Source organism: Balaenoptera ricei, chromosome 8 (assembly GCF_028023285.1).
Source record: "Balaenoptera ricei isolate mBalRic1 chromosome 8, mBalRic1.hap2, whole genome shotgun sequence".
In the NCBI taxonomy this organism is placed as follows: domain Eukaryota; kingdom Metazoa; phylum Chordata; class Mammalia; order Artiodactyla; family Balaenopteridae; genus Balaenoptera; species Balaenoptera ricei.
In genome coordinates, this window is record NC_082646.1 from 23,977,610 (window position 1) to 23,983,835 (window position 6,226).

Genomic DNA, 6,226 nt, shown 5'->3' on the forward strand with positions numbered 1-6,226 from the left:
CAAGCTGTGCTAATGACCCAAAACATTGTGTTAAAGACATGTATGTCAAGGTATATGTGAAGAATAATGAATAAAATTAATTCATTAAATGTTAGCATGGACAAGAATCAATATTTTTCAAAATTACTTCATCAAGTAAGTAGACATTTAAGTAGATCCTCTATATCCTAAAGTTTATACTTAAGTAGCTATTATCAAGTAACTAGATTCCTTGCTTAGCACCGACCTCAGGAACCATTTCAAAGGACTGAAATACAGTAAGAGCTCTCCCTAACTAAGTTTGTGAGTATTTTTTGGCATGACCTGATAAAAGGTTCACAAAATTAGTCAAATGGCCCCTGGAAATTATACTGCTCTTTGCAAGCTGTCATTAAGTAACTCTTACTCTGGAATAATTTTACTAGACATACATAAAATCACAATCATGAAAATTTTACATGGACATTGAAAGACAACTGAAGTCAAACATTTGTCAACTTGTAAACACTGGAAAGCAAAGTTGGCAGAAAGGTAAAAAAAAGAAGGAAAAAGAAAAGGAAAGGAGTTAGATAGCCTCAACCACCAGAGGGCAGACAGCAGAAGCAAGAAAAACTACAATCCTGCAGCCTGTGGACCAAAAACCACAGTTACAGAAAGATAGACAAGATGAAAAGGCAGAGGGCTATGTACCAGATGAAGGAACAAGAAAAAACCCCAGAAAAACAACTAAATGAAGTGGAGATAGGCAACCTTCCAGAAAAAGGATTCAGAATAATGATAGTGAAGATGATCCAGGACCTCGGAATAAGAATGGAGGCAAAGATTGAGAGGATGCAAAAAATGATTAACAAAGCCCTAGAAGAATTAAAGAACAAACAAACAGAGATGACCAATACAATAACTGAAATGAAAACTACACTAGAAGGAATCAATAGCAGAATAACTGAGGCAAAAGAACGGATAAGTGACCTGGAAGACAAAATGGTGGAATTCACTGCTGCGGAACAGACTAAAGAAAAAAGAATGAAAAGAAATGAAGACAGCCTAAGAGACCTCTGGGACAACATTAAACGCAACAACATTCGCATTATAGGGGTCCCAGAAGGCGAAGAGAGAGAGAAAGGACCAGAGAAAATATTTGAAGAGATTATAGTCGAAAACTTCCCTAACATGGGAAAGGAAATAGCCACCCAAGTCCAGGAAGCGCAGAGAGTCCCATACAGGATAAACCCAAGGAGAAACACGCCGAGACACATAGTAATCAAAGTGGCAAAAATTAAAGACAAAGAAAAATTATTGAAAGCAGCAAGGGAAAAACAACAAATAACATACAAGGGAACTCCCATAAGGTTAACAGCTGATTTCTCAGCAGAAACTCTGCAAGCCAGAAGGGAGTGGCATGATATACTTAAAGTGATGAAAGGGAAGAACCTACAACCAAGATTACTCTACCCGGCAAGGATCTCATTTAGATTTGATGGAGAAATCAAAAGCTTTACAGACAAGCAAAAGCTAAGAGAATTCAGCACCACCAAACCAGCTCTACAACAAATGCTAAAGGAACTTCTCTAAGTGGGAAACACAAGAGAAGAAAAGGACCTACAAAAACAAACCCAAAACAATTAAGAAAATGGTCATAGGAACATACATATCGATAATTACCTTAAACGTGAATGGATTGAATGCCCCAACCAAAAGACATAGACTGGCTGAATGGATACAAAAACAAGACCCATATATATGCTGTCTACAAGAGACCCACTTTAGACCTAGGGACACATACAGACTGAAAGTGAGGGGGTGGAAAAAGATATTCCATGCAAATGGAAATCAAAAGAAAGCTGGAGTAGCTATACTCATATCAGATAAAATAGACTTTAAAATAAAGAATGTTACAAGAGGCAAGGAAGGACACTACATAATGATCAAGGGATCAATCCAAGAAGAAGATATAACAATTATAAATATATATGCAGCCAACACAGGAGCACCTCAATACATAAGGCAACTGCTAACAGCTATAAAAGAGGAAATTGACAGTAACACAATCATAGTGGGGGACTTTAACACCTCACTTACACCAATGGACAGATCATCCAAAATGAAAATAAATAAGGAAACAGAAGCTTTAAATGACACAATAGAGCAGATAGATTTAATTGATATATATAGGACATTCCATCCAAAAACAGCAGATTACACATTCTTCTCAAGTGCGCACGGAACATTCTCCAGGATAGATCACATCTTGGGTCACAAATCAAGCCTCAGTAAATTTAAGAAAACTGAAATCATATCAAGCATCTTTTCTGACCACAACGCTATGAGATTAGAAATGAATTACAGGGAAAAAAACGTAAAAAAGACAAACACATGGAGGCTAAACAATACGTTACTAAATAACCAAGAGATCACTGAAGAAATCAAAGAGGAAATCAAAAAATACCGAGAGACCAATGACAATGAAAACACGACGACCCAAAACCTATGGGATGCAGCGAAAGCAGTTCTAAGAGGGAAGTTTATAGCTATACAAGCCTCCCTAAAGAAACAAGAAAAATCTCAAGTAAACAATCTAACCTTACACCTAAAGAAACTAGAGAAAGAAGAACAAACAAAACCCAAAGTTAGCAGAAGGAAAAAAATCATAAAGATCAGAGCAGAAATAAATGAAATAGAAACAAAGAAAACAATAGCAAAGATCAATAAAACTAAAAGTTGGTTCTTTGAGAAGATAAACAAAATTGATAAGCAGTTAGCCAGACTCATCAAGAAAAAGAGGGAGAGGACTCAAATCAATAAAATCATAAATGAAAAAGGAGAAGTTACAACAGACACCGCAGAAATACAAAGCATCCTAAGAGACTACTACAAGCAACTTTATGCCAATGAAATGGACAACCTGGAAGAAATGGACAAATTTTTAGAAAGGTATAACCTTCCAAGACTGAACCAGGAAGAAACAGAAAATATGAACAGACCAATCACAAGTAATGAAATTGAAACTGTGATTAAAAATCTTCCAACAAACAAAAGTCCAGGACCAGATGGCTTCACAGGTGAATTCTATCAAACATTTAGAGAAGAGCTAACACCTATCCTTCTCAAACTCTTCCAAAAAATTGCAGAGGAAGGAACACTCCCAAACTCATTCTATGAGGCCACCATCACCCTGATACCAAAACCAGACAAAGACACTACAAAAAAAGAAAATTACAGACCAATATCACTGATGAATATAGATGCAAAAATCCTCAACAAAATACTAGCAAACAGAATCCAACAACACATTAAAAGGATCATACAGCACGATCAAGTGGGATTTATCCCAGGGATGCAAGGATTCTTCAATATACGCAAATCAATCAATGTGATACACCATATTAACAAATTGAAGAATAAAAACCGTATGATCATTTCAATAGATGCAGAAAAAGCTTTTGACAAAATTCAACACCCATTTATGATAAAAACTCTCCAGAAAGTGGGCGTAGAGGGAACCTACCTCAACATAATAAAGGCCATATATGACAAACCCACAGCAAACATCATTCTCAATGGTGAAAAACTGGAAGCATTTCCTCTAAGACCAGGAACAAGACAAGGATGTCCACTCTCACCACTATTATTCAACATAGTTCTGGAAGTCCTAGCCACGGCAATCAGAGAAGAAAAAGAAATAAAAGGAATACAAATTGGAAAAGAAGAAGTAAAACTGTCACTGTCTGCGGATGACATGATACTATACATAGAGAATCCTAAAAATGCCACCAGAAAACTGCTAGAGCTAATGAATGAATCTGGTAAAGTTGCAGGATACAAAATTAATGCACAGAAATCTCTTGCATTCCTATACACTAATGATGAAAAATCTGAAAGAGAAATTATGGAAACACTCCCATTTACCATTGCAACAAAATGAATAAAATACCTAGGAATAAACCTACCTAGGGAGACAAAAGACCTGTACGCAGAAAACTATAAGACACTGATGAAAGAAATTAAAGATGATATCAACAGATGGAGAGATATGCCATGTTCTTGGATTGGAAGAATCAACATTGTGAAAATGAGTATACTACCCAAAGCAATCTACAGATTCAATGCAATCCCTATCAAATTACCAATGGCATTTTTTACGGAGTTAGAACAAATCATCTTAAAATGTGTATGGAGACACAAAAGACCCCGAAGAGCCAAAGCAGTCTTGAGGCAAAAAAATGGAGCTGGAGGAATCAGACTCCCTGACTTCAGACTATACTACAAAGCTACAGTAATCAAGACAGTATGGTACTGGCACAAAAACAGAAACATCGATCAATGGAACAAGATAGAAAGCCCAGAGATAAACCCACACACCTACGGTCAACTAATCGATGACAAAGGAGGCAAAGATAGACAATGGAGAAAAGACAGTCTCTTCAATAAGTGGTGCTGGGAAAACTGGACAGCTACATGTAACAGAATGAAATTAGAACACTCCTTAACACCAGACACAAAAATAAACTCAAAATGGATTCGAGACCTAAATGTAAGACCGTACACTATAAAACTCTTAGAGGAAAACATAGGAAGAACACTCTTTGACATAAATCACAGCAAGATCTTTTTTGATCCACCTCCTAGAGTAATGGAAATAAAAACAAAAATAAACAAATGGGACCTAATGAAACGTCAAAGCTTTTGCACAGCAAAGGAAACCATAAACAAGACGAAAAGACAACCCTCAGAATGGGAGAAAATATTTGCAAACGAATCAACAGACAAAGGATTAATCTCCAAAATATGTAAACAGCTCATTCAGCTCAATATTAAAGAAACAAACACCCCAATCCAAAAATGGGCAGAAGACCTAAATAGACATTTCTCCAAAGAAGACATACAGACGGCCACGAAGCACATGAACAGATGCTCAACATCACTAATTATTAGAGAAATGCAAATCAAAACTACAATGAGGTATCACCTCACTCCTGTTAGAATGGGCATCATCAGAAAATCTACAAACAACAAATGCTGGAGAGGGTGTGGAGAAAAGGGAACCCTCTTGCACTGTTGGTGGGAATGTAAATTGATAGAGCCACTATGGAGAACAATATGGAGGTTCCTTAAAAAACTAAAAATAGAATTACCATATGACCCAGCAATCCCACTACTGGGCATATACCCAGAGAAAACCGTAATTCAAAAAGACACATGCACCCGAATGTTCATTGCAGCACTATTTACAATAGCCAGGTCATGGAAGCAACCTAAATGCCCATCAACAGACGAATGGATAAAGAAGTGGTGGTACATATATACAATGGAATATTACTCAGCCATAAAGAGGAACGAAATTGAGTCATTTGTTGAGAAGTGGATGGATCTAGAGACTGTCATACAGAGTGAAGTAAGTCAGAAAGAGAAAAACAAATATCGTATATTCACGCATGTATGTGGAACCTAGAAAAATGGTACAGATGAGCCGGTTTGCAGGGCAGAAGTTGAGACATAGATGTAGAGAATGGACATATGGACACCAAGGGGGGAAAACTGTGGTGGGGTGGGGATGGTGGTGTGCTGAATTGGGCGATTGGGATTGACATGTATACACTGATGTGTATAAAATTGATGCCTACTAAGAACTTGCAGTATAAAAAAACAAACAAAACAACTAATACTAAAAAAAAAAAAAAAAAAATCATAAAGGTCGCATCTCTGAAGGTCAGAGCCCTAGGATGTCAATGGAAGCACTGTAGCTGGGTCTGGTACATCAGTGCTGACAGGATCATACAGAGAAACCCAGAAATGTATTCCATTTAGATTACAGATTCAAGAACTATCACTGACCTTCTAGCTTCACAAATAAATTGTATGCTGAATATGAACACTGTTGATTCATTAAAAAAAAAAAAAAAAAAGAAAAGGAAAGGAAAAGAAATCCGAATACTGCAAATTGAGATCTACCCCCAGAAGCTGCAATTTGGCATTCTTCCTACAAAACAAGAGTCTATGTGGGAACTGAATTCAGCTAGAAAGGGTGACACACTTTGCATACTGAACAAATACAAAGTGAACAGAAATTATGACTTATTTATGAGGTTTTACAGAGTTCAAACTCGACTGAAAGTATAAAAATAAACTTGGACTTTGTTCATTCGGTTAGTCTTAGTGTGTGAAAGTATTTCTCTGAACCTGGTGTGTGCCAGTTGGGCAACACCAAGTGCGGTCTACCTGAACCTAGATTTTTTTTTTTCTGAGCTTC